Source organism: Delphinapterus leucas, chromosome 6 (genome assembly GCF_059928025.1).
Source record: "Delphinapterus leucas isolate spDelLeu-1000000601 "Yukka" chromosome 6, BTC_Dleu_Yukka2, whole genome shotgun sequence".
Classification (NCBI taxonomy): Eukaryota; Metazoa; Chordata; class Mammalia; order Artiodactyla; family Monodontidae; genus Delphinapterus; species Delphinapterus leucas.
Window position 1 is genome coordinate 86,241,303 of NC_143134.1, and position 22,620 is coordinate 86,263,922.

The 22,620-nt window shown below is 39.7% G+C and overlaps 1 protein-coding gene and 1 pseudogene across 5 annotated transcripts in view; one reads left to right on the top strand and one right to left on the bottom strand.

Moving 5' to 3' along the window:
• The window catches only part of LOC111171145 (spermatogenesis-associated protein 31D4-like), a 192,042-nt gene that overhangs the window by 69,058 nt on the left and 100,364 nt on the right, over nt 1-22,620 (top strand). The gene's annotated exons all lie outside the window — the stretch shown is intronic.
• LOC111174562 (heat shock protein 75 kDa, mitochondrial pseudogene) lies at nt 8,246-9,641 on the bottom strand (annotated as a pseudogene).

Consider the following 22,620-nt stretch of genomic DNA (forward strand, 5'->3'; position numbering starts at 1 on the left):
AAGAAGAAGATATAACAATTCTAAATGCTATGCACCCAACATAGGAGCACCTCAATACATAAGGCAAATGCTAACAACCATGAAACGAGAAATCGACAGTAACACAATAATAGTAGGGGACTTTAACACCCCACTTACACCGATGGACAGATCATCCAAACAAAATAAATAAGGAAACACAACCTTTAAATGACATAATAGACCAGATATATCTACTTGATATTTATAGAATATTCCACCCAAAAGTGGCAGAATACACTTGCTTTTCAAGTGCACATGGAACATTCTCCAGGATAGATCACATCTTGGGTCACAAATCAAGGCTCGGAAAATTTAAGAAAATTGAAGTCATATCAAGTACCTTTTCTGACCACAATGCTATGAGATTGGAAATCAACTACAGGAAAAAAACTGTAAAAAACACAAATACATGGAGGCTAAACAGTGTGCTACTAAATAACCAAGAGATCACTGAAGAAATCAAAGAAGAAATAAAAAGATACATAGGAACAAATGACAATGAAAACACGACGACCCAAAACCTCTGGGATGCAGCAAAAGCAGTTGTAAGAGGGAAGTTTATAGCAATTCAATCTCAGCTCAAAAAACAAGAAAAATCTCAAGTAAACAATCTAACCCTACACTTAAAACAACTAGAGAAAGAAGAACAAAGAAAACCCAAAGTCAGGAGAAGGAAAGAAGTCATAAAGATCAGAGAAGAAATAAATGAAATAGAAATGAAGAAAATAATAACGAAGATCAATAAAACTAAAAGCTGGTTCTTTGAGAAGATAAACAAAATTGATAAACTCTTAGCCAGACTTATCAAGAAAAATAGGGAGAGGACGCAAATCAATAAAATTAGAGGGGCTTCCCTGGTGGCACAGTGGTTGGGAGTCTGCCTGCCAATGCAGGGGACATGGGTTCGAGCCCTGGTCTGGGAAGATCCCACATGCCACAGAGCGGCTAAGCCTGTGAGCCACAACTACTGAGCCTGTGCGTCTGGAGCCTGTGCTCAGCAATGGGAAAGGCCAGAACAGAGAGAAGCCCGCACACCGCGATGAAGACTGGCCCCCACTCACCACAACTGGAGAATGCCCTTGCACGGAAACGAAGACCCAACATAGCCAAAAATAAATATAAATAAATAAATAAATTTAATAAATAAATAAATAATAAAAATAATAAAATTAGAAATGAAAAGGGAGAAATCACAACTGACACTGCAGAAATACAAAGGATTATAAGAGACTACTACAAACAACTATATGCCAATAAAATGGACAACCATGAAGAAATGGACAAATTCTCAGAAAGGTACAATTTTCCAAGACTGAACCAGGAAGAATTAGAAAATAAAAACAGACCTATCACAAGTAATGAAATTGAAACCGTAATTAAAAATCGTCCAACAAACAAAAGTCCAGGACCAGATGGCTTCACAGGCGAATTCTATCAAACATTTAGAGAAGAGCTAACACTGATCCTTCTCAAACTCTTCCAAAAAATTGCAGAGGGAGAAGCCCTCCCAAATTCATTCTATGAAGCCACCATCACCCTGATTCCAAAACCAGAAAAAGATATCACAAAAAAATTATAGACCAATATCACTGATAAACATAGATGCAAAAATCTTGAACAAAATACTAGCAGACAGAATCCAACAGCACATTAAAAGGATCATACATCATGATCAAGTGAGATTTATCCCAGGGATGCAGGGATTCTTCAATATATGCAAATCCATCAGTGTGATACACCACATAAACAAATTAAGGAATAAAAACCATATGATCATCTCAATAGATGCAGAAAACGCTTTTGACAAAATTCAACACCCATTTATGATAAAAAAACTCTCCAGAAAATAGACATAGAGGGAACCGACTTCAACAAAATAAGGCCATATATGACAAACCCACAGCAAGCATCATACTCAATGGTGAAAAACTGAAAGCATTTCCACTAAGATCAGGAACAAGACAAGGATGTCCACTCTCACCACTCTTATTCAACATAGTTTTGGAAGTCGTAGCCACAGCAATCAGAGAAGAAAAAGAAATAAAAGGAATATAAATTGGAAAGGAAATATTAAAACTGTCACTATTTGCCAATGACATGAAACTCTACATAGAAAATCCTAAAGATGCCACCAGAAAACTACTAGAACTAATTAGTGAATTTGGTAAGGTTGCAGGATACAAAATTAATGCACAGAAATCTCTGGTAGTCCTATATACCAACAATGAAAACTCAGAAGGAGAAATTAAGGAAACACTCCCATTTACCATTGCAATGAAAAGAATAAAATACCTAGGAATAAACCTGCCTAAGGAGGTGAAAGACTTGTACTCAGAAAACTATAAAACACTGATGAAAGAAATCAAAGGTGACATAAACAGATGGAGAAATATACCATGTTCTTGGATTGGAAGAATCTATATTGTGAAAATGACTATACTACCCAAAGCAATCTACAGAGTCAATGAAATCCTTATCAAATTACCAATGGCATTTTCCACAGAATTAGAACAAAAAAATCTTACAATTCATATGGAAACACAAAAGACCCCAAATAGCCAAAGCAATCTTGAGAAAGAAAAACGGAGTTGGAGGAATCAGGCTCTCCGACTTCAAACTATACCACAAAGCTACAGTAATCAAGACAGTATGGTGCTGGCACAAAAACAGAAATACAGATCAATGGAACTGGGTAGAAAGCCTAGAGATATACCCACGTACCTGTGGGCACCTAATTTACGACAAAGGAGGCAAGAACATGCAATGGAGAAAAGACAGCCTCTTCAATAAGTGTTGCTGAGAAACCTGGACACTACATGTAAGAGAATGAAATTAGAACACTCCCTAACACCACACACAAAAATAAACTCCAAATGGATTAAAGACTTAAATGTACGACCAGACACTATAAAACTTTTAGAGGAAAACATAGGAAAAACACTCTTTGATATAAACCACAGCAAGATCTTTTTTGACCCATCTCCTAGAGTAACAGAAATAAAAACAAAAATAAACAAATGTGGCTTAATTAAACTTAAAAGCTCTTGCACAGCAAAGGAAACCATAAACAAGACAAAAAGAACCCTCAGAATGGGAGAAAATATTTGCAAATGAAACAGCAGACAAAGGATTAATGTCCAAAATATACAAACAGGTCATGGAGCTCAATATCAAAAAAACAAACAATCCAATTAAAAAATGGGCGGAAGACCTAAATAGACATTTCACCAAGGAATACATACAGATGGACAAGAGGCACATGAAAAGATGCTCAACATCACTAATTATTAGAGAAATGCAAATCAAAACTACAATGAGGTATCACCTCACGCCGGTCAGAATGGCTATTATCAAAAAAAATCTAGAAACAAATGCTGGAAAGGGTGTGGTGAAAAGGGAACCCTCTTGCACTGTTGGTGGGAATGTAAATTGATACAACCACTATGGAAAAGAGTATGGAGGTTTTTTAAAAAACTAAAAATAGAACTACCATATGAGCCAGCAATCCCACTACTGGGTATATACCCTGAAAAAACCATAATTCAAAAAGAAACATGCACCACAGTGTTCTATTGCAGCACTATTTACGATGGGTAGGACATGGAACCAACATCAATGTCCATCGACAGATGAATGGATAAAGATGTGGCACATATATACAATGGAATATTACTCAGCCATAAAAAGAAACGATATTGAGTTACTTGTAGTGAGGTGGATGGACCTAGTGTCTGTCATACAGAGTGAAGTAAGTCAGAAAGAGAAAAACAAATACTGTATGCTATTGCATATATATGGAATCTAAAATAAAAAGGTACTGATGAACCTAGTTGCAGGGCAGGAATAAAGAGGTAGACGTAGAGAATGGACTTGATGACATGGGGTGGGAGGCCAAATCTGGGGCGAAGTGAGAGTAGCATCGACATATATACACTACCAAATGTAAAATATTTGGCTGGTGGGAAGCAGAAGCATAGCACAGGGAGATGGGCTTGGTGCTTTGCAATGACCTAGAGAGGTGGGATAGGGAGGATGGGAGGGAGGCTCAAGAGGGAGGGGATATGGGGACATGTGTATGCATATGGCTGATTCACTTTGTTATGCAGCAGAAACTAACACGGTATTGTGAAGCAATTATACTCCAATAAATTTCTATTAAAAATATAAATAAATAAAATAAAACAAACAAAAGACCCACTTTGAACACTGGCTGCTGTGTGAGAAATGGCATGAACAGGGACTGAGTGGAAGGAGAGATCAGTCAGAATACTGTTACAATTACACAGGTAAGAAATAATGATGGCCCAGGCTGGGGTGCCATGAATTTGAAGGAGAGAAGTAGACATATTCAAGATATACTTTTGCAAGTGGAGCTAGCTTGCTAATGAATTGGACATGGAGTGTGAGGACAAGAGAAGAATAAAAGATGACACCCAAGTTTTGGGCTTGACTTTAAGTGAATGGTAATTGAGATGCAGAAAACTATGACAGAAAAAGTAATACACATGATAAATATCTGGATAAATAGAATATAATATTTTTTTCTACTTAAATTCTTTAAGATAATTATGACTCTCAAAGGCAAAAATTATAATATGTCTGATGGGGTTTTCAACGTAAGTAGATGTAATATATATGACAATTGCAACATAAAGGGGAAGGCTAGAGGGACAATATGGTTGTAAGACTTTTACATTTCACTTGAGGTGGTAAAATGTGAATTCTAAGGAAACTGAAAAGTTAGGTACGTATATTGTAATTCCCAGAGCAAACTCTAAAATAATTTTACAGAAAGATATAATAAAAAGCCAATAGGTAAAATACTAAAAATTTTAAGATCCAGTAAAATGCAGAAAAGGGAAGACAGAGTAACAACACAGAGAGGACAAACAAAATAAATGGTAGACCTAAATCCAAATAAATTAATGATTTCATTAAATGTATATCTTCCAACCACATTAATTAAAAGACAGGGTTAAAAAAAATAATACAGGACCTGACTATAGAATATAGACAAATTTAAAACAAAGTAATGCAAGCACGTTTACAATATAAATACTAATAAAAAGAAAGCTGGAGTGGCTTTATTAATATCAGATCAAGGAAAAATACCAAGGACATTATATACTGATAAGAAATGTCAGGTTGGCAAGAAGATATAACAATCCTAATAGTGTATACCTAAAAGCAGAGCTTCAAGATACACAATAAAACCTGATAAAATTGAGTGGAGAAATGTACAAATCTATTATACTTAGAGACCTCAAAATCCTCTCAGTAATCAATACAAGTAGACAGAAAACCAGCAAGTATATAGAAGATCTGAACAACATTATCAACTATTTGACTTTTGTAGAACTCTAAACACAACAACAACCGAATACACATTCTTTTCAAGTGCACAAGGAACATTCACCAAGGTATACCATATCCTGGGCCATAAAACAAACCTGAACAACTTTAAAAGAATTGAGATCATACAAAGTATGTTTTCTGGTCATAGCAAAATTAAACTACAATTATAGAAAGATATATGGAAAACTCCAAATATTTAGAAACTAAAAATATACTTCTAAATAATTCATGGGTCAAAGAAACCTCCTAGGAAATTTTAAGATATTTTGAACTGAATGAAAGTTAACATACTAAAATCTGTGCAGCTAAAACAGTGCTTAGAGGAAAATTTATAGTGCTAAAAATGCGTACATTAGAAAAGAAGAAAGGCCTCAAATCAATAATCTATGTTTTCACTTTAAGAAACTAAAAAAAGGACAAACTAAACTCAAAGCTAGCAGAAAAAAGAAAATTACAAAGAACAGAAATCAATGAAATTGAAAACAAACATTAGAGAAAATTAACATAACTAAAATCTAGTTCTTTGAAATAATAATAAAAAAGATAAACATCTGGCCAGATGACCAAGAAAAGGAAAGAGAGAGATGCCATAAATTTCCAATCTCAAGAATGAAAGAGAGGGTATCACTACAAACACCAGAGATACTGAAAGTATAATAAGGGAATACTATGAACAATTCTATGTCTATAAATATGACAACATAGATGAAATGTACCAATTCCTTGAAAAACAGAAATTACAAAATTCATGAAGAAATAAATTACATGAATAGTTTGATTTCTATGAGAGAAATTTAATTTGTAGTTACAAACTTCCTTAGAAAGAAAACTCCAGGCCCAAGTCATTTAACTGGTGAATCATACCAAACATTTATGGAAGAAATTATAACAATTATATAAAACCCCTTCCAGAAGATAAAAGAGGGCAGGACACTTCCCAGCTCATTTTATGAAGCCAGAATTACCTGATACCAAAACAAAGAATACAAGAAAACTATAGATCTTCATGAACATAGATGCTCCAATTCTCAACAAAATATTTGCAAATGGAATCCAGTCATATGTAAAAATGTACATTACAACAAAATAGGGTTTATCCTGGGAATGCTAGGTTGTTTTAACAGTCAATGTATTATTGTAATTTACTACATTAGCAGGCAAAAGAAGAAAAATCACTTGATTATTTTAATACTTGCAGAAAAAACTTCTGATATAATTCAACATTTATTCATGATAAAATTATCAGTACTCTAGGAGTAAAAGGGAACTTGTTTTACACGATTAAGGATATCTATAGAATCTTGTAGCCAACATTATATTTAATGAGGTAAGTATGTCTGCCATACCACTTCTACTCAACATTCATAATGGAACTCTTAGCCAGTGCAACAAGGCAAGAAAAAGAAAAGGCATTCAGAATGGAAAATAAAACTTTCTGGATGACTTTACTGCCTAAGAAGAAGGTCTCAAAGAATCTACAAAAATGCTCCTAGAACTTAAAAGTGAGTTTGGTAAGGTCTCAAGCTATGAGATTAAAATGCAAAAAACAATTGTATTCTTATATAAAGGGATATCTTATTTTATTGAACTTCACTTATTGTCCATCACACATACTGCATTTTCTACAAATTGAAGGTTTGTGGCATCCCTGTGTTGAGCAAGTCTATCAATGCCATTTTTTGCTCGCTTCATGTCTCTGTGTCACATTTTGGTAATTCTCACAACATGTCAAACTTTTTCATTATATTTGTTATGGTGATCTGTGATTAGTGATTTTTGATGTTACTATTAAGACTTGCTGAAGGCTTAAATGATGGTTAGCATTCTTTAGCACTAATGTATTTTTATTTATTTATTTTTAATTATTTATTTATTTATTTTTGGCTGTGTTGGGTCTTCGTTGCTGCTCATGGGCTTTCTCTAGTTGTGGCGAGCAGGGGCTACTCTTTATTGCGGTGTGCGGGCTTCTCACTGCAGTGGCTTCTCTTGTTGCGGAGCATGGGCTCTAGGTGCATGGGCTTCAGTAGTTGTGGTGCAAGGGCTCAGTAGTTGTGGCTTGCGGGCTCTAGAGCAGAGGCTCAGTAGTTGTGGCATGCAGGCTTAGTTGCTCCACAGCATGTGGGATCTTCGTGGACCAGGGCTAGAACCGATGTCCCCTGCATTGGCAGGCAGATTCTTAACCACTGCGCCACCAGGGAAGCCCAGCACTAATGTATTTTAAAATTAAGGTCTGTACTTGTTTTTTTAGACATAATGCTATTGCCAACCTAATAGACTTCAGGATAGTGTAAACATAACTTTTATATGCACTGGGAATCAAAAAAGTTATGTGACTCACTTTATTGCGACGTTTGGCTTGGTTGGTCTGGAACAAAACCCACAATATGTTGCTGAGGTATGCCTGTAAAGACAATAAACAATTGGAAATCAAAATTGAAAATAAGTACCATTTATAATAGCGCCCCAACTCAATAAATAAATATTTGGGTATAAATTTATCAGGATCTGTATGCTTAAAACTATAAAACACTGATAAAATGAATAAAAAGAAGACTATTCATGGATTAGAAGACTCAGTATACTTAAGATGTCAATTCTCCTCTTTTTGATCTATGTATTTGGTCCAATTCCAATAAAAATCCTAGCAAGTATGTTTGCATTTATTGGCAAATTGATTTTTTTTAAGTAAATAAAGCTCAAAAGCAGGTGTCCTCATCGGTAGCATCCAGTCCTTCCTGTGTCATTGTCCCAAGCCCCCCCGCCCCCCCGCCGTGACTGTCTCAGGCTACCTTGTCCCACGGTTTCATCTGTCCCCTCTCCTGCAGCCCTAACAGTGCAGGAGGACTTGGGGCTTTCACAGCTGTCAGTGTCAGTCCAGGGCCTTGACAAGCAGGTGGTTCAGGCGGCTCACCATGGGTCGCGGGTCATCGTCGAGCCCCGCTGTGATCATGGCGTTCTCGTAGATCTGATCCACCAGCGGCTGGGCCGGGTCAGGCTCGCTGTCTCTCAGCTGATTGAGCTTCTTGATGAGCCTGTGCCTGGGGTTGATCTCCAGTGTGGGCTGCAGCAGCTGAGCGCGCTCCTCCTGGGGCTTGGCCAGCTGCCGCATGCGTAGAAAGTGCCGGGCGGCCCCCATCTTGGTCTGGATGAGGACCTGGCGGCTGTACAGTGAGATACTGGAGCGCAGCTCCCGGCTCACGTCAGACATGGTTGGTTTCGTTTCCGGCGCGTAGAAGATGCTGCGGATGTTGAGCGGTGCGTCCGTCTTGTAGTGCAGGGTGTAGCGGGGCTTGTCATGGGCCTGAGCGATGTAGCGGTAGAATTCCTCGTGCCGCGTCTCGCCCATATCCTTGGGGTCCATCAGCCAGATGGCCTGCAGGGTATTAATGCGCCTTCAGTTCAGGTACAAGGGGAAGCTGACAAAGTTGCTGTGCTTTGTCACCACATCTCCAACCCGAGCTTCGCTGGTGAACTCTGCTGTCTGCCGTGAGGTGGATGATGATTTTGGTCCCGGTTCTTACTCCTGAGGCTTCGGCGATTTCAAACACCCCAGAGCCCTCTGAAAGCCACTGGTACCCAGGGCTGCCCGTGTCCACCGAGCGAGAATAGACCTTGACTCTGTCAACCACCATGAAGGCCGAGTAGAAACCCACTTCGAACTGGCCGATGATCTTGCTGCTGGCCTCTGCCTGCCTCTGAGGCGTGTCCAAAAAGGCCTTCCACCCCGACCTGGCAGTCGTTCCCAGGTTGGACACCAGCTCCTCCTGTGTCATCCCGATGCCAGTGTCCTGGATCGTGATGGTGCCTTTCTCGGTGTCAGTCTGCAAGTGAATCTCCATTTCTGGCAGCATCTGGCCTTCAGACACCAGCTTATGACGCAACCTTTCCAAGGCGTTACTAGCGTTGGAGATCAGCTCCCGTATAAACACCTCTTTTTCTGAGTACAAGGAGCGGGCAACGATGTCCAGAAGCTTCTTTGTCTCAGCCTGGAGCTCATGTTTGGAAACAGAACCCTGCACGGTCTCCGAGCTGCTGCTGAGGGAGTGCAGAGGCTCCTCCTGACGCTCCTCAGTAGCCTGGGAGCTGAACAGCCGTCCATTGTGGGAGCTTGAAGCCAGGCTTTGCCTGGGACTCCAGGACTGGGCTGGGGGCCTCCAAGGACACAGAACTGGTTGTCCTCCCCGGGCCGCCGCCAGGGCCGCCGCCAGTGCTGCAGCCCGCAGCCGGCAGCCCCACAGCAGCAGCGTCCACAGCTGGCGAGCCATGTCTGCAAACTGATTTTTAAAATATATATGGAAAGGCAAAGGTGCATATCCAATAAAATTCTGCAAATGAACAAAGTTGGGAGACTCATACTACTTGATATCAGTACTTACTGTAAAGCTACAGTTATTATGACAATGAGATATTGATGAAAATATAGACATACAGATCAATGGAATGGAATAGAGACTTGAGAAATGAACTCACAGAATTGTGGTCAGTTGAGTTTTGAAAAAGATACAAAGGCAATTCCATGGAGAAAGGATAGTCTCTTCAAAAAATGGTGCTGAAGGGCTTCCCTGGTGGCGCAGTGGTTGAAAGTCCGCCTGCCGATGCAGGGGACACGGGTTCGTGCCCCGGTCTGAGAAGATCCCACATGCTGCAGAGCGGCTGGGCCCGTGAGCCATGGCCGCTGAGCCTGCGCGTCCGGAGCGTGTGCTCCGCAAGGGGAGAGGCCACAACAGTGAGAGGCCCATGTACCGCAAAAAAAAAAAAAAAAAAAAATGGTGCTGAACACCCTAGTGTTCATTGCAGCACTATTTACAATAGCCAGGACACAGAAGCAATGTAAATGTCCCTCAACAGAGGAATGGATAAAGAAGATGTGGTACATATATACAATGGAATATTACTCAGCCATAAGAAGGAACGAAATCGTGCCATTTGCAGAGACGTGGATGGACCTAGAGACTGTCATACAGAGTGAAGTAAGTCAGAAAGAGAAAAACAAATATCATATATTAATGCATATATGTGGAATCTAGAAAAATGTTATAGATGGACCTATTTGCAAAGCAGAAATAGAGACACAGACATAGAGAACAAATGTGTGGACACCAAGGGGGGAAAGGCAGGGTGGGATGAATTGGGAGATTGGGATTGACATATATACACTATTGATACTATGTATAAAATAGATAACTAATGAGAACCTACTGTATAGCACAGGGCACTCTACTAAGTGCTCTGTGGTGACCTAAATGGGAAGGAAATCCAAAATGTAGGGGATATATGTATACGTATAGCTGATTCACTTTGCTGTACAGGAGAAACTAACACAACATTGTAAAGCAACTATACTCCAATAAAAAAAAAATATTTAGAGACTGAAAAGAAAAATGGTGCTGAACAACTGAACATCCATGTGCAAAAAAAAATGAACCTTGACCTGTACTTCACATTTTGTACACAATTAACTCAAAATGGGTAACAGAACTAAATGCAAAACATAAAGCTATAAGACTTTTAAAGAAAACCTGGGAAAAAATCTTTGTGGGCCTGAGTTAGGTAGAGAATTCTTAGATATAATAAAAGCAAGATTTATATGAGAAAAATTGATAAATTAAACTTATCACAGTTAAAGACTTATACATTGTCAAAGTTACTGTTAAGAGAATGAAGAGACAAGTCACAGGTTGGGGGAAAATATTTGCAAATCATATGTTTGACAAAGGCCTTGTATTTAGAATATATAAAGAACTTTCCAAAGTCAACAATAAGAAAACAACAAACCAGTTTTCAAAAAAGCAAAAAATTTCAACAGATACTTCGTCTAAGAAGACATATTGATGGCAAGTAAGTACATGGAAAGATTCTCAGCATCATTAGGCAGTAGTCATTAGGGAAAGACAAATTAAAATCATGAGATAAACTACATACCTATTAGAATTACTAAAATTAAAAACAAACAACTGACAATACAAGGTCTTGATGAAGTTGTGGAGCAACTGAAACTCTCATACGTTGCTATGAGAATGCAAAATGGTACAGCCACTCTGAAAAACAGCTTGTCAGTTTCTTATAAAATTAAACATACACTTACCATATGATCCATCTATCCCATTTCTGGGTATCTACCCTAGAGAACTGAAGACTTAAATTCACACAAAAACCTGTAGCAGCTTTATTCAAAATTGCTCAAATCTGAAACAACCCAAATGTCCTTTAATGAGTGAATGGATAATCAAACCGTGGTACATCCATGCAACGGAATACTACTCAGCATAAAAAGAATGAACTATTTGTTACGTGCAACAACTTGGATGAATCTCAAAGTCATTCTGCTAAATGAAAGAAGCCAAATTCACAAAGTTACATATGATGCAACTCCATTTATATGTCATTCTGGATAAGCTGAAGCTACAGGGAGGGAGGACAAAAAGCAGTGGTTTTCCATGCTTAGGGGTAGAATGGTTGACTACAGCACCCTGAGGAAACTGGGTGTGTGCGTGTGTGATATTATTCTCACTGGCCAAATATCCTGTGCGTTGAAGATTCACACGCTATTCATTGAATGACCTATTCATTGAAGAAATGTTTAAACTTAAAATAATAATATTTACAGCTAAAATTATTCATTGGTTACTGTGTGTCATGAATGACAATAAACATTTTACAGGTAGTCAAGCTTCTCAATTCCACCCCATGGAGTAAGGATGGCTAAATCGGCACGTGTTCGACTACTCCTCTTCCCATGCCCGTGTTTGCCACTCCAGAATCCTTTCTAACATTGTGCTTAAGGCAGCCAAGAGCAATCACTCAGTGTAATAGTTTCCTAGAGCTGCCATAACAAAATACCACTGACTTCACAACTTAAGCAACAGAAGTTTATTTCTCACAGTTCTGGAGAGTGCAAGTCCAAGATGAAGGCGTGGGCAGGTTTGGTTTCTTCTGAGACCTCTTGCTTTGGCTTGCATATGGCCACCTTCTTGCTGTGTCCTCATGTGGCCTTTCATCTGTGCGTGTACATCCCTGGTGCTTCTTTTGTGTGTTCAAATTTCCTCTTCGTATAAGGACACCAGTCAGATTGGATTAGGGTCTACCCTAATGGCCTCACTTTAGCTTAATTATCTCTTTAAAGACCCTATCTCCAAATAAAGTCACATCCTGAGGTACTGGGGGTTAAGCTTCAACATATGAATTTTGGAAGGACACAGTTCAGCCTATTATACTCAGATATAATCTATTTGCAATCTCTGCCACATAATATAAATGCAATAATTTTACCCAGGAATAATTTAAAGTGAGTATAACTTGCTTTTATTTTTTTTTAACTGAAAATGCTTGCCAACCCTGGGTCAGAGGACACTGCTTTGAGAATGAAATTTTATTGCCTGATCCCATCTTTGAGCAGCCTTCTGAGCTCTTGGGGCAGTGTGCTTAGAGGTGCCCACTGTGAGCAACCCTCCCCTCAAAGGTACACGGAATCATCTAGAAATGGCTTCTCAGTCAAATCTGTGTCAAGACTTCACTGCCATGCAGAGTCAACCAAAGCCTAGAGCCACGGTGGGGACTGTCCCAAAACACTGAGTCAGTGTCACTGAGGTCAGGAGTGTTCCTCCACCTCCTTAGGCTGGAGGGGAGCCAAGATTCTAAAGCCTAAAGAATTTGAACCACAATGATTCTATCACATATTTATGCGCACACGCACACAGGTTAGAAGAGTATTTCATGACAATCTTCAGCTGTTGTCACTGGAGAGCAGTAGTGACCCTTTATCACTTAAGAAATTGCCATACTCACAGATTGAAAGCTAGGAACAGTCCCATTATTTTATATGTATGGTCCAAGGAAATTACATTGCAAAAAGTGATGAAGGGACAATTAAAGGCTGCAGATGGGCATTTAGCAGAGAAACATGCATGTATTTCTAAAGGATTGGTAAGCTTCCTGGAACTATGCAACAGATATTGGCTCCAAACAATCCACTGGAAACAAAGCAGTGGCTATGTTCTAGCTACCTACTGTTACCTGTATTTTTAGGGGATGCCTGATATTCTTTAATTTGAGAGGCACATTTTAGCATTTCTGGAACTGGACTTCGATCTTGCAGTAAATATAAAATTTAATGGGGTCTTTCTCCTTTTCTTCATTCTCTTTCCTCTTCTCCTGTTTCCCCCTCTGGAAAACCCTTATTAAAGAGCTGGTGCATTTTGCAGAAGATGGTGTCTTAGAATTGAGGTAATGTACTTCCAAGTTGTTTTGAAGTCCAGGCTGAAGTCTAATGTTTTAGTTTAGTTCTGACCATTTTGTTCACAAAGTAGACTCTGATAATTTGCCCTCCAGGACTGGAAGGAACCCTAATGGGCCTGTTGTGCTCTGACATGCTCTCAGATCTCAGCTCTTAGAGCGGCTCTTATCATAGGTGTGTCCTAATAAGGTCCTGGGAAGACTAAGTCTGCCAAAGGCCATGTGATGTGCTGGCAAATGCCAGGTTCCAGAAATGAACACAGTGACCTTGATGGTAATACAATGTAACATCTCTTTGCTTCAAGACTACACACATTTATACAAATAAATTTCAGAGAAAACCTCTGTTTTGCTAAGTAAGGTACATTAGCATATATATACATGTATATATATGTGATTTCTAAGCATAAAAAGTAAAAGCTGCCATCTAGTTGTAAATTAGAATAAAAGAACATTAAGTCACTGGAATATATTAAATAACTAATTACATCAAGAATAGTCTAGGCATTAGTCCTGTGAAACAGTCTGCTTTATAGATTAACATGAGAGCTTATTTGCATATAGGCTATAGACACTTTTGAGAGAGTGTGTGTATGTGTGTGTGTGTGTGTGTATGTATAGCATATATGGCATATATAGTGTTTTAAAGAGAGTAAGCACCATGTAGTTAATTCCTGTGGCCAAAGACAATTTCAGTGTTTTTGCAACATTTGAGGATCGCTTCATCTTTGTAATACCATCTAAATTTGCATTTTTAAGAATCCCATGTATTACTTAACAGAAAAGGCCTAAGGGGTATCAAAAGAGACGAGGCAAATCAAGTTTCCTTTTGTCCAACTTTGTGTCACTTCCTGCCTCCATAAATAGGGAAAGCAAAATATCTGTGCTTCTTATTCATGTACATCTGCCAAACCAATTAACACCTCCTGAATGTTATCTTAATTGCATTTATTAACATAACATTAACATAGCAGGGAGATAACATTCAGAAGGTATTAATTGGTTTGGCAGGCACTCTTGAATGGGAAGCATAGAGAAAGGCCCTTCTCAGTATCTTATGTGGGTTTGTTTTTTTTTTTTTTTTTTTTTTTTTTGGTGGTGGAGAGGAAATGAGATTACACTGAAAGAGAGAAAATATATCTTAACCAAAATAGTAGCCACATCACAGGGTCACTTGATTCTCCTTTCTAAAATCTCCAAAGAAGCATCTGCTCTAAAGCCTACCTGTTTGACAGTTTACCCAGATGCCCTCTCCGCCCCATTGTCCCCATTGCAGTTCTGGCTAAGGAGGCCTCTGGAGGTGTGCAGGCACAGATGTGCTTCTCCAGGATGCACTGAGCTCCACCGTAAATTTTTACAGCACCTCAGCTGCTTAAAAATAATTCAAATGTGTCCCTGTGATGAGAATTTAATAGGGCTCCTACCCTTATAGAATCATATACCTACAGAGTGCTTTAACTAGATCCATCTATTCATTAACTCATTCAAAAGGCCTTATGGAGCACCTACTGTAGCTCAGCACCGTAAAATGCTGGGGTAAATCGATAAACAAGACTCAATACCTGGCTCAAGATGTCCAGCTGACACAGGAATTGGCCATGGAGACAGTCATGGCAGGTGAATGGTTCAAAATGGACACCCATACGTCTTCACTGAGTGAATGAATCAATGAACTGTGATCACTGGGGTTCCCCTCTGGTGGTGGTATGGAGGGTGGGGAGGTGGGGGTCTAGGGATGTGTGTATAAGGAGGCAAAACTGAAGACAGCCAATGATTATGGAAAGTTAAAATGAGGAGGGACTGAACTAAGGCAGAAACACTAGCGATGGAGAGAATAGCATAGATAAAGAGATCCACGTGACCCGAATAGCTGCTCACATTTATTGAGGGTTTTCTTTGCGCCAGGCAGTGCTCTTAGCATTTGATTTGAATTTCATTTTCTCAACGAATGTATGAGGTGGTCCTATTATTATACCCATTTTAAAGATGAGGAAGTTGAGTATGGTAGCCTGAGTGATGGCCCCCAAGGCTGTCCACACTCTAATCCCCCAAACCTGTGAATATGTTACACTGCATAGCAAAAGGACTTTGCAGGTGTAATTAGGATAAGGATTTTGCAATGGGGAGATTATCTTGGATTATCTGTGTGGGCCTGAGGTAATTACAGGGCCTTTAACATGAATGGGACAGAAATAGAGTCTGAGTGAGAAGATAAGGGACAGAAGCAGAGGTCAGAGAAAAGAGAAGATGCCACATTGGTGGCTTTGAAGATGAAAGGGCCACAAGCCAAGGAATGTAGGTGACCTGTAGAGGGGCTTTCCCTGGGCCCTCTGTGTAATGAGACTCCTTCCATTTACCCACGTTTTCCATTTCCTTTCATTTTCATCCTCTTTGGGAAAGTACCGTGTTTAATTGTCCAATATTTTTCTTACTAAAAAACTGTTTCCCTCATTACATTATCATTTCCGTGAAGGCTGTTCCTGTGTTGTTAATCGTTGACCCAATGCCTAACACTGTGCCTGACACAAAAAATATACTCAATAAATGCGTGTTAAAAGAATGTAGGAAGGGAAGTTCTCACACTTGCTCAGGGTGGCATATTTCTGAGCTGTTAGGGTGTCCCCCGAAGGCCTTGATATATTGAAATAACAGACTTACCACCTTGTGATATGCAGGTGCCCCTGCCCAGATCTCCCTTCAATAAAGAACCTATTGACTCAGCGGCCGGGGTTGTGGTCTGTGGACAGCCTTAGTTACTAGCCCCTTCAGGGATTACCTCACCTGCAGAAAACTGCCTTCCTTAAAGTTATGCCCTTCTCGGGGTGGCCTATATCCAGTGACTGATTGAGATGAGCATTAAGGACTGGCCATTTCGGTCCAGCATGGGACAACTCTGGAAGCCAGTTTAGCTCCAGAGTTCCTTGTGAGATTGTCCAGGGTTGTCATGAGGCCCATACTGTGCTTCATTTCTGCCTCATCCAGTCCTGTGTCCACTTCCCTTCCATGGGTGTTGATCCCAAGGACACTCCTTAATAAACATCCTGCATACTAAACTGTCTTAGAGTCTGCTTTCTGTTGGTTTGACCCCCATCTCAAACAATCACTAAGCATAGAATTCTTTTGAGCCAGGTAGTTATAAATAATCAGGAACAGAATCCAAAATTTAGGAAAAATGTATACAAGATCTTAATATTAAGGAAATTCTATCCATTAATTCTCTTTTCACTGAGTTAGGAAGACTGCTGTTAATAAAGACTTACCAGTGGAATCCCTCAACGTGCTGATCCCCGCCCCCCTCCAAACATGGTTTGACAGTCACATCAGATCTCTTTCCTAAGTATCTCTTTGATTCATCACCCTCATCACTCTTAATTCAAGCCACCCATTACTTCTCACGTGGTTTAATGAACAACTCTGAGTCCCTTATTTTGTCTTGCTCCAATTTTTCTCCATGCTGGAGTGGCCATTGCCCCACTTAAAGCTCTTTAGTAGTTCCCCATCACCTGTAGCATAGAGTCTAACTCCTAAACATGGCATCCAAAATTCTCTCTGATTGGGCTTCTCCCTGTTTCCAGACTCATCTCTGGCATGCTCTAATCACCCTCCCCCCTTTACCACTGCCTCCTTTGTTTTGGTCCTGCCAAAGTTCTCCAAACTGTCCATGCTGGTGCATAGGCCCATCGTGACCTGGACTCTCTTTAGAGCTCTAGCCTTGAATTTTGCCACCACTCCTTCTTTCTAGTCTCAGCCATCCTGAGTGACATGCAATTCATCAATATGCCCTGTCCTTGTTTGCCTCTGGGCCTTTGCACATGTTGTTTCCTCTGTCTCGACTATTTTCTCTTTCTCTGACTACCCATCTCCCTGCCTTCTCCTTGCCAAGTTGATTTCCACTGATACTCACCCTTCCTTGATTCCCTGAGGATGAATTTGGTGCCTCTCCTATGTGCTCTTATGGCACCCTGTGCTTGGTCTTTTTTATAATAGCCGTACCATTCATAATTGCCTCTAAACGTAACTGTCTCAGCCACTAGACTCAACTTCTTATTCATAGCTGTGAACACAGCAATGAGCACAGTACATAGCACATAGAAAGTACTTGGGAAATATTTAATGATGAATGAATGAAGAATCAAAGTCTCATGATAATCCTAATGCATAAGCAGAGTAAACATTTTTGGCCACATTTTAGAGATATGGAAATTGAGGTTGACTTAGCCAAGGTTGTGTTGCCTTCTGACTGCAAATGTAGAGCTACTTACTGGAAATGCCTCAATCCTTCATTCATTCCACATTGTATCATTCTACAACTATTCCACAGGTTTGAAAGCCTGCTATGTGGTTGTGTATTGGGCTCTACTATAGGTGCTGGATTGACATGACCTGTCTTATGGAGCTTACATTCTAGAAGGAAAGATTGACAATAAACAAGTAACAAAATAATGTTGAGTAGAGGTAAGTTCTATAAAGGAAATATGATGCAGTGACGTGGTAGAGTGGCATGCCAGTGCATATAAGGGAGAGTGGTTCTTTAGAAATGGAGGTCGGGGAATAACCCTTGGAGGGAGTGACATTTGAGCTGAGGTCTGAAAGATAAGGAGCCAGTCATGAGACAAGGCAAAGAAGAACCTTCCTGGCAAAGGGAAGAGCATGTGCAAAGCTCTGAAATGGGAAAGACCTCCGTGTGTTCAAGGATCACAAAGAAGACCAGAATGGCAAGATCATAGTGAGTAATGGGAATAGCAGCAGTCTGGATCATGTAGGGCTGGTAGATCCTGGCCAAGAGTTTGGATTTTGTTCTAAATGAAATGGGAAGCCAATGAAAGATTTAAAGAGCAGAGATGGGCGGTTACTTAACCCAGACTGTGATAGTGTTGGAATCCTAATGATACAGGGGATCTGGATGATTAGGACTTCAGGAAATAAAATCCCACATAATTTGGAAAATGTAGTCTAGGATAAGAGCTCTAGAAGCAGTGTGGACCCAGTGGTCATTTTCCCTGGAGAATTACAGGTGCTTTTACAAACCAGATTATGGTTTCTACCAGTACCCTCATACTAATAAACTCCATGTCTCAGTCTCCAGCTTCTTATTTCCAGTTGCCTGCTGGACAGCGCTTCCATACTGTCCTGCAATTTATATCTAAAGGTAGAACTGTTGGTTTGCCCACCTACCCTACCATGCAGTGGTATCCTCCTTCTTTATTAATGATCCATTTATTAAGTTATAGGCATCCTAAATGACAGCCCAGTAACAAAAGCCCAGCTGACCACCAAGTCCTGACATCTTCTACCACCCAAATATTTTTCAGATTCAGCTTTATTATCCTTGTCTCTTCAGGTTCTCATCTGCTATCACCAGGACTTTTGCAGCAACCTCCTAAATTATTATTAGCTTTCTTTACTCCAATCGCATTTCAAACTCCTGCCAACCTAATCTTATTTTTTTTCCAAATGCAAAGTCTTTTATATTTTATCTCCAATACAAAAGTAATAGTTTCTTGTTAAATTGCCGAATCCTATTACCAAATGAAAACCCAGTGTGCATCCTTCTAGACTTTCTTCTATGATTATACACACATAAATACAAATTAGATTATAATATAATTCTGTTTGGTTATTTGCCTTTTTATTTAATAGATTGTGAGCATTTTTCTAAATGAATAAATACACAGCTACATCATTTTCGGTGGGTTTGTATTATTGTGTGATATGGATGTACTATAATGTACTTGAATAATTTCCTTTTGAAAGCCATTCAAATTATTTTGCTTTCACGAATGATCTGGAACATCTTTCTATATTTTTTCTACTTGTACCTCTTTCTGTCTTACTTTCTTCAGAAGATTTACTTGATACAGAACTCTTTTTTTTTTTTTTTTTTTTCTTTGCGGTATGCGGGCCTCTCACTGTTGTGACCTCTTCCATTGCGGAGCACAGGCTCCGGACGTGCAGGCTCAGCGGCCATGGCTCACGGGCCCAGCCGCTCCGCGGCATGTGGGATCTTCCCAGACCGGGGCACGAACCCGTGTCCCCTGCATCGGCAGGCAGACTCTCAACCACTGTGCCAGCAGGGAAGCCCCAATATAGAACTCTTGATCACATATAATTTCTTTTAATATTGTTGTGGTTTCATGATGTATAGATGATATATAGTTTTTTTGTTTGTTTTTTGGGGTTTTTTTTTTTGGCCATGCTGCACAGCTTAGGGGATCTCAGTTCCCTGGCCAGGGACTGAACCAGGGCCATGGCAGTGAAAGCCTGGAATCCTAACCAGTAGACCACCAGGGAACTCCCTGTATAGTTGGGGTTTTAAAAATTTTTTTAAATAATTAATTAATTAATTTTAGTTTTGGCTGCGTTGGGTCTTTGTTGCTGTGTGCAGGCTTTCACTAGTTGCGGCGAGCGGGGGCTACTCTTCGTTGTGGTGCGGTGGCTTCTCTTGTTGCAGAGCACGGGCTCTAGGTGCGCGGGCTTCAGTAGTTGGACACGTGGGCTCTAGAGCACAGGCTCAGTAGTTGTGGCTCGTGGGCTCTAGAGCACAGGCTCAGTAGTTGTGGTGCACAGGCTTAGTTGCTCTACGGCATGTGGGATCTTCCCGGACCAGGGCTCGAACCTGTGTCCCCTGCATTGGTAGGCGGATCCTTAACCACGGTGCCACCAGGCAAGCCCTGTATGGTTGTTCCTAATTGGAAATTTTTTGGCATGAGATGTGAGACAATGTTTTGAACTTTATTTTTCCTAAAATGGTTGGCCAGCTTTCTCAATATTATTTATAGTTTAATCCAACCTTTCTCCAATGATTTGAGGTGACAACACTGTTATACACTAAATTTTTATTTAACTTTGAGTCTATTTCTGGCCTTTTATTCTCATCCATCAGTCTGACTACAAATTCTAGCAAAAATGCCCTGTTGTTTTGAATCTAGTAGCTTTCTAATGGATTTTAATATTTGATAAGCCAAGTCCTCTGCTTTGCTCCGTATTTATGTATTTACTTTTTTGTGTGACAGAGTTTTTTCCCCACATTTTATTTTTCAAATAAAATTTAGCACCATTGCATCACTCTTCAAAAAACATTTGTTGAGATTTTTATGTTGATTGTATTAAATTTATATGCTATTTTGGAAGAATTTGCCATCTGCAGAACTATCTTTCTAAACTAAATCTGGTGTTATCATTATCCTGCTTAAAAACCTGTCATAGCTCCCCCTAATGGGAAAGTCATATTTTTTTGAATGGCATGTAACACGTTACATATTTTGACCCCTGTGTACCTTTCCTTGTGCTTTAGAGATTTAGAAAATCTTAGTTTACAGTACCTCAAAGGATGTGAAGTAGTCATTTGAATCTCAAAGTTCAGGCAGTGGAGGAGGTGGGTAGCAGAGAATATATTGGCAGGTGGAAGATGTAATTTGGAGATCTGTATTTACCTCGTTTGCAGCTGTGACTGGAGCCAGGAGCGCCTAAGCTTGATTGCATTTTGGCCTGTAAATCCATCCAGGGGAAGATCATCAGTTCTAACCTACAAGCATTCCAAGAAAATGTGCGTGATAAGGCTTTCTTTCTTTTAAGCCTTGGGAAAACTGTGACTTTCTAAAGTTTGGCTCCTGCCACTTGACATTGAAGAAAAAGAATTCCACTAACTGCAAAATAAATAATCTGGCTGCTTTGTGTTTAGCCTGCGGCTTAATCTCTAAACCCTGGCCCCAGTAAAAGTTGCTGTTGGCTCTTTTCATCCGTCCTCACCCTTTGTTGTTCTCCGTGTGTTTCCCCATTCTCTGCCATGTACAAATCTGGTGAAGGAGATCTGGGTCAGTGATAGCGGGTGACCAAGAAGGAAATGAAGGAACAGGGAGAAACATTAAGAAAACTAAGCTGGCAATGTTAAAACTTGCTGAGAGGAGACTTAACTGTCTTTTTAAAATTTACTTTAATTTTTAAAGTTAAAAAATTATTTTTTAGTTAATTAAATTTTCAACTGTCCTTTGAGACATATTATAACATGTAAGAATTCACATGGGGATGGGATGTAGACTATGATTTTTCAGGCATCCAGTCAGATCCTGAATACTCGCAGTGTACTTGTTTATATAAACCACGTTAGCTGGAAACTCTTATAAAAATTCAGTCACAGTATTTGACAATTGGATTTCATGGTTATCTTGTTAAAGTTGGGATATAAAATCAACTCCCTCATTGCTTTTAGCACTGGGAGAAGGGTAATTGCCTGGGTCTTCGAACTACAGAGATTTTATTTTGGTCAATCCTTTCAGGTTTCCCTCTAAATAATCTTATTGGAGAGATGCTTAAATGGTACAATAGATTAGCTTGTGTTTTTTCTGCCTTTATTTATTTTGCCTTCTGTTTACTGAAGTTTATAATGATATTGAGTAACAAAGTAATGAGATGATGAACAGAATAAAAACAGGAATAGGAGAAGATGGATGCAATTTATAAACTGGGTCATCACCATTAAATAATCAAAAGCTTGGAATTGTAGTCCATATAAGTTGAAACTGAACTGCTATAAGACAAAATAATGCCAAAAAGTTTATTGACCTTTATTTCCAATGTGTGTTGTTCTCTGGATGTCCTACATGTTTTTCTACAAAGAAGATACTCCTGCTTCATGGTCACTTTTTTTTTTTTGCGGTACGCGGGCCTCTCACTAATGTGGCCTCTCCCATTGCAGAGCACAGGCTCCGGACACGCAGGCTCAGTGGCCATGGCTCACGGGCCCAGCTGCTCCGCGGCATGTGGGATCCTCCCGGACTGGGGCACGAACCCGTGTCCCCTGCATTGGCAGGCGGACCCTCAACCACTGTGCCACCAGGGAAGCCCCGTGGTCACTTTTTGGTTTTTTTTTTCATGGTCACTTTTAAGATCAAGTTGTGAAGCCATAAATCTATTAACTGCTAGAGGAATTGACATATTTTTGAGAATGATCTTTCAAAGTTCCAGAATATCTATTTCAAATTAGTGAAAACATGGTTATAATTTGTCAGTTAT